This window comes from Patagioenas fasciata, chromosome 17 (genome assembly GCF_037038585.1).
Source record: "Patagioenas fasciata isolate bPatFas1 chromosome 17, bPatFas1.hap1, whole genome shotgun sequence".
NCBI lineage: Eukaryota > Metazoa > Chordata > Aves > Columbiformes > Columbidae > Patagioenas > Patagioenas fasciata.
The window spans coordinates 858,821-865,880 of record NC_092536.1 but is presented as its reverse complement, the minus strand read 5'-3'; the positions used below and the strand labels follow the sequence as shown (position 1 = coordinate 865,880).

The 7,060-nt window shown below is 52.6% G+C and overlaps 1 long non-coding RNA gene across 1 annotated transcript in view; it reads right to left on the bottom strand.

The window, feature by feature from the left end:
* Positions 1 to 1,976: 1,976 nt before the first annotated feature.
* LOC139829275 (uncharacterized) overlaps positions 1,977 to 7,060 on the bottom strand; it is a 31,624-nt gene continuing 26,540 nt past the window's right edge. Inside the window, exons 4-5 of the long non-coding RNA XR_011741696.1 lie at positions 5,497 to 5,670; positions 1,977 to 5,000 (exon numbers count right to left, since the gene is read on the bottom strand). This is a non-coding gene — a long non-coding RNA (uncharacterized lncRNA). The remainder of the gene's footprint in view (positions 5,001 to 5,496; positions 5,671 to 7,060) is intronic.

Sequence of the window (7,060 nt, the reverse complement as noted above, 5' to 3'; positions counted from 1 at the left end):
CCTCAGAAAGATTTCCGTTGTTTAAAAAAAAAAACACAAAGGTAGCTATACACCTACACGCAAACACACAATGAAATCAGAACATTTATTATGAAGTTATTTACTCAGCCTGCCTAAGCTTAGTCATATTAAAAAACGTTGCATAATAACAAAACCATCACACCTAATAACAACTTCCACAAAGCAGGGGGGAAAAACACGCTTGCTTAACTGTACCTCTTGAAGGCACAGCCTCTTTCCTCACTGTGTGGGCAGACAGAACCAACCAAGGCCCAAAAAGTCTATGAGACATCAAAGGTTTGCACCATGTCTCTTGAAAAAAAAAAAAAAAACTCAATCAGCAAGAATTATACAAGAATAAAACTCCAAAGTGCCCTCCTAGTGAACCGTCCAAAAGTCAGCCATCGAGAACTGACCCTAGAAGAGAGGTCACCTCCAACAGAGCTCTTTGCTCATCATCCCAGCCTAACGGGAGCACAGCGAAGCCACCAGCGGCCCCAGCCCCGGCACAGCGCCCGGCCCCGGGGAACCGAGCGGCCCCAGCCCCACGTACCTTACACGGGGCTCCGCACATCTTCATCTCGCAGGGAACTCCCAGCAGTTTCTCTCCACGCCGATCCCTGCAAACCAAACCGCTGAATTTGCTTTTTCTGGCTGCAAAGGTGCCCGCCATGGAGCTGAGCTCCGGAGGGAGCTGCGCTGCCCAACCCCGCAGCCCGGGCCGCGAAGGCGCCAGCCACACGTGTCCTCAATTGGCTCGTTAGCCAGCGCTAATGGGCCACGGCAGCTGCACGTTGGTGGAGTTAACTGCCCGGTCAGCCGCTTGGAGGGCGGAAGGGGGTGTTTCGCAGCCAGGTGAGGGCAGGGAGCACCTCCAATCCCATTGCACATGGGACACCCGTGCTGCGGGGGGAGAGGGCCCTGGGGACGGACCGGGGGGACCCTCCAGCAGCACACGCACCCCCAGCCGCCGGCCTGGCCATGCTGGTGTCCTGTCCAGCTCTCATCCTGTTTGCAGCCTGCAGCAGCACCCCCAGCCTGCAGCAGCACCCCCAGCCTGTTTGCAGCCTGCAGCAGCACCCCCAGCCTGCAGCAGCACCCCCAGCCTGTTTGCAGCCTGCAGCAGCAGCCTCAGCCTGCAGCAGCACCCCCAGCCTGTTTGCAGCCTGCAGCAGCAGCCTCAGCCTGCAGCAGCACCCCCAGCCTGTTTGCAGCCTGCAGCAGCAGCCTCAGCCTGCAGCAGCACCCCCAGCCTGTTTGCAGCCTGCAGCAGCAGCCCCAGCCTGCAGCAGCACCCCCAGCCTGTTTGCAGCCTGCAGCAGCAGCCTCAGCCTGCAGCAGCACCCCCAGCCTGTTTGCAGCCTGCAGCAGCAGCCCCAGCCTGCAGCAGCACCCCCAGCCTGCTCGCTGCCTGCAGCAGCTCCTCAGCCCGCCGTACCCGGCCCGGTTGCCACAAGAGGGGGACAGAGCACCGCCTGGCCCGTCCTCGCCGTGCGTGGCAGCCAGCACACCCTTCCGTCCCCCCAGGCCAGTCCCCACCACCCCTCGCTCACTGGGGTCACCAGTGCCAGGCAGGATGCTCACAGGCCCCACCGCAGTTCGCCCCCTCTCCTTCGCACCTTGGCTGGTCCCTCCACCATGGCCCGGAGCCAGGGGGAAGGACAGCATGAAAGCCACTGAAAGACAGCCAGTGTGTTCCCTTTGCTCCTCACTGTTCCCCACCCGCTTGGGGGTGCGGGATGTGGGGGCTCTCCCCTCGTTGGCAAGCTGCCTGCCAGCCGCACCGGCTGCACAAGGGGGGAAAGCCCAGTGTGGCCCCACACACCACCCCCAGCTGCCCCCGTCGCAGCTTCTTGCCCTGCTGGGGTTCTGTGTCACCATCTGATCAAACAGCACAAATGAAGTTGTTTATTTAAAAGACATTTGAGCAGCTCTTTACCATAAGTGACAAATCATTATTTAATTCATTTGGTACTCGTGGAAATAACATCCATCAAAATGAATGCATCTGCTAGCTAAATATGAATGTAATCATCCATTAAAATGTTAACATTTATGAAAACTGTTTATTAAAATAAAGTGATAAGAATCTCATTGTGATTTGACAATCAGCTAATGTCCCCTTAAGGCAGAACTTGAACACTTGATGTTTGGAACCAGATAACATTTTAAATGCACCATCAGTTTATGACTCCAGTTATTCTGAAACACGATTAAGTCTTTGCATTGCAGCCCTGGAAACTGACATCCTTTTATTTTTCTAATCCTTGTGCACATACATTGCAGCACGGGCCTTCCTCTCCAGCCACGTGTACAACCCCCAAATTCAGAGAAACAGCAGAAGAGATAAGCGCATGGAGATAAACCGAGCTCAAACCTGGTTGGTTTTACCCTGCGTGATTTAGCAGGGCTCACGTGGCAGCAGATGCGCTGGAGTTCGGACTCAGCTTTCACATCCTCGCTACCCAGTGGTCTGTGCCCAGGGAGATACCAATGGGACCAACAAGCCATCCATCTACTCAGGTGTGCACACACGTGGCCCCGCAGACCACACTCCATTCTTGTGCTTGTGTCCATCCCAACTGGTACGTCTGTTTGGACACACATCTCGGGGTCCTTGTGTCCATCCCAACTGGTACGTCTGTTTGGAGACACATCTCGGGGTCCTTGTGTCCATCCCAACTGGTACGTCTGTTTGGACACACATCTCGGGGTCCTTGTGTCCATCCCAACTGGTACGTCTGTTTGGACACACATCTCGGGGTCCTCTACCTCGAACCCAACCCTTTTTCCTTTTCTAAGAAGGCAGAAGTTCTACACGTAGTGAGATAACGTTTTGCTGTAAGGCAGCTGACAGCCGCGGGCAGGTTTCGTGTTGAGTCACGCTTTGAGTCGAGCACACGTGGGGCTGGATCCTGGCACACGGGTCCCCGCTCCAGCAGCTCCCGTGTGCCCGGACCGCGGGCAGGGACCGCGTGGGCTCTTCGCCTGCACAGAGATGTTTGGCCTTCCCTTCCGTTTAGATTCAAACGTAACTGCGACAAATTCAGTTGGCATCGGTTTGCTACATCTTGAGAGCTCTGAGAGCACCCAGGCCCTGAGTTCCTGCTACGCTTTAATGTCCAGGCTCAGGACAGCTCAGACATATCTCTGTAGAAACCTGATATGTGCCATTGTCCTTTGACAGGTGCGCTTTTATCTTAAAGGACTATTTCCGCCACAATTAATAACGAATCATATCACATACATCTTGCAAGAACTTACTCAGGAACTAAACTCTTTCAGACAGCCCTGAAATTGGTAAGCTTAGTCATAAAGTTCTGTGTTGGAATACTGAACTTCAAATACTTTCTGGGAATAAGGGAATTTTGTATCCTCATCTGGTTCAGTGTGTACTTTTTGCAAATTTCAAGTATTCTTAACACATAAATAAGGATGTTCTCTACAAATTTCTCTGCTTCAGCTCTTTCAGTTGGATTTAGTAAACAGTGGCTTCACAATTCCCAGTCATTTCAGCTATAAACCCCTAATCACCAGCAATTCATTACACATTAGCTTTAACAGGATACATCCAAATTCCTTTGATAACCACGAGGAAATTGTGAGAGCTGTCTTTGTCCTAGAGAATTTCCACTACTATTCAGCATTAGTCAAGCACTAATGGACATTAAAAAATAAAGAATTGCTGGAGACTGTAAAAAATACATCATTTCAACTTTCCCATGTGACTGAGGCCTTGAGAAATTGACTGGCATAGTTATAACAAAATAATTATCCTGTTATAGCTGTGCCTGTATAACTTCTCCACACGGACACTCTACTCTAAAATTTAAGTGACTTTATTACAGAATAATTACTCAAGGACTTCAGTCCGAAATGAGGTTCTGCACAGGAGACTTTTGCCAGTGTGGCTCTGATGATTGAAATTCACCATACTAAGCAGGTGAATTTTGCTGCACAGACTCTCGGGAGTGTCTGCCAGCAATGCTAGATAAGATATCCCAATTCTGTACTAGCTGTAAATTGAACTTGTGCATTGTACAGGCCATAGCACCCTATTCTGCGTGCCCTCTCAAACAGGCAGGGCATCCGCCTCACAGGGAACGGCCTCCCGCAGCGCAGAAGGACAGACAGACTCCAGGCAGCTGTAGAAAAAGAAGTGGGATTGGGTAAACCTCGGGTCACATATTTCAAGCCAGTTCTATTTGCAAATATGAACTCTGGATGTCCAGCCTTCCCACCCACTTGCTTACACTTTTTGGCTAGAAAAAGACGCCTCTCTTGCCAAATTTGCTTTCCTTGCTGGTGTTCCACCAGCAGGCTTTCAGCAGCACGCACCCGCGCGCGGGTGACCGCCAGCCTTTGCAAACCGCGGTGCCCTCGGCACACACGCCGGCCACGCTGCCAAGACGCTGCTGCAGCAGAGCCTCCCGAGCAGCCGCTGGCTGCCAGCCGGGCCGGCTGAGTCACCGCGGCCACGGGTGACTCATTACAGCCACCCAGCACCAGCCCAGCCGCATTCTTCCAACGAGACTTCACACGCCTCCATTAACAAACGCTGTCGCGATTTGGGATGTGGAGACACAGAGAGAACCTCCAACCTGCAATGCACAAGGGACTCAGAACATCCTCATCCTCCTCGCACTGACGACACAGCGAGCAGAACGAGCAGCCACGTCTTGCCTGATGTCAGCAGCTGAGGCAGCCCCGTGTCTGCACAGAGACCACCCGGGAATCTCAGGTGCTTCAGGCACAGAGTCATTCGCCACGTGTTTGAAATTGAACTAGCGCAAAGATCTTGTTCGGTCCCAAAACACAGCTGAGCTAACACAGAGGAATCAAAGGAAACAAGCAGCCCTATTAAGAGCAGAATCAGTGAAGCCTGGTTTGCTGCGCGTTTGTCTTTCAAAGTTGAGCTCCTCTGTGGATTCCCTCATGCCTAGAACACCGAGTTCGTGCCTTTTCCTTGGCAGACAAGGGTTTAACAGGCTCTCCTTTGCCTACAAAACACAGTACATTTTCTTGATTGTAAAACCTCACTCCCAAATCAAATTTGCTTGAAATCAAACAAAAGCTATATATATCTGTTAGGAACAGCAGGCATTACCCACTGGTGAAGGCAAGCAGACTCAGAGGCCAAGAGCATGAGAATGGGCTTATTGATAGAAGTTGAAGTCCTTTGACTCATGCAATTCCCAGATCAAAGACTTTCTGGGTACTTGGGCAGGTGAATGATTATGATGTTCCAGCATTTTTCCATCTCTCAGACGAGGATAGTATCACCCCATTTCACACCCGTATCATGATTTTTGAGTATAATAACCACAAAGGCATCTGCAAACCAGGTTAGGTAATTTATGTCCAAATCAATTTTCAATGGTAGTAAATGTTCTCATTTTAGCTCCATTGGAGAGTGAAGGGGAAAAAACCACCCACAACCAACCAACCACCACCACACACACGGAACAGGGAAATGTGTAAATAGCTCCACCTCACCTGTCTAATCAGCAAAAATGAGAAAATGCTCCATTTCCAGCAGCCCAACACTTGGGTCTCAAGGAGCCGGGACCCACCAGGACAGCAGGACAGGACCGGCTGGGGAGGGGGATGAGTGCAACTCCGTCTCAGTCCGAAATCAAGGGGAGAAGCTACACATGGAGCTCCGGGCTTCTAAAGAGATTTCTTGAAATTACTCCCATTTTCCCCAGAAGTTCTGACTTTCCCCATTCTGGACTCCTACTAACACCATAACTGCAGTTTATTGTAATAGGGGGGAAAAAGGGGCTTGCAGCGTTAGAAAGCAAGGAAATACAGAACAGTCCATGCCTTGCAGTGAAGTGTGATCCAGGCTCCGCGCAGGCAGAGCCCAGCTGACATCGGTGGGGCAGGGATCTCACCCCCCAGGCTGGGTTTGTTCTGTGTTTGTGTTAAACTGCCTGGGAACCCGTGCTCGCCGAGGTCAAACAAGCCAAGCAGGGTGACACAACGCGCTTCTCCCCTCTCAGATCCCACGCACAGCCCAGCCCGCTCCGTGTGTGTGTGAGTGTGTGTGTGAGTGTGTCTGCCTCTGAATTATTTAACTGTCCGGCTGGTTAAAAATAGCACAGCAGCAGCTCCGTTTCCAGCTCGAGCGCCAGCGGGGCCGCCAGCCCGGGCCAAGCGCGAGGCCGCGGCCCAGGCCGCACATGTGGCGGGGCCAGCGGGTGCCAGAGCCGGGAGAGCGTGTTGCCGCAGAGCCCGGTTCCAGCACGATGATATCAGCCTGCGAGAGAAAAGCAAGGCAATCTCGGACCATTATGAAGCTGCCAAAGAAAACACTGTCTTCACAATGAACAAAAGTCTGATTAATTATTAATTGCCTGCCAGCTAATTAGCATTCCCTTGGGCAGCTGTCTACAGAATGCTTTATATTTCCAACCCACCCCGGGCCAACTTCATCTATGCAAATGGCTTTGGATCAGAGTTAGCAATTGATTTGTTGCCTGAAACAAGTTGCACCCCTCCCCTCTCCCCATCTCCTCCTGTCACCCCCTCTCTCCTCCACCCAGGGACTCGAGCTCATTACAGCGTCAGCTGAGCAGAAAACATCCCTTGCTGACAAATCCATTTCCCCTTCTGGTGCAAGTGGGGCTTTTCCGAGGGAGCTGGACACCTCCCAGCACCAGCCCCACGTGTGACAGTGACGGTTGTGGTCCCCAGCCCCACGTGTGACAGGGACGGCCGTGGTCCCCAGCCCCAGGTGTGACAGGGACGGCCACGGTCCCCAGCCCCACGCGCGACAGGGACGGCCACGGTCCCCAGCCCCACGCGCGACAGGGACGGCCGCGGTCCCCAGCCCCACGCGCGACAGGGACGGCCGCGGTCCCCAGCCATGGCACATGCAGGTTTGGGGGGAGCAGCTCAGCACTGATCAGCTCCAAAAGCTGGGACCAAATTTTGGCTTTAGAAGTGCAGGCAGCATTTAGGGAATCAGGCACCAGCTAATGCTTGCGTTCAGCTCCTATTAGCGTTAATGGGACTTACGCACATGCATCAAGGGCAAGCAGACCGCTTTATGAGA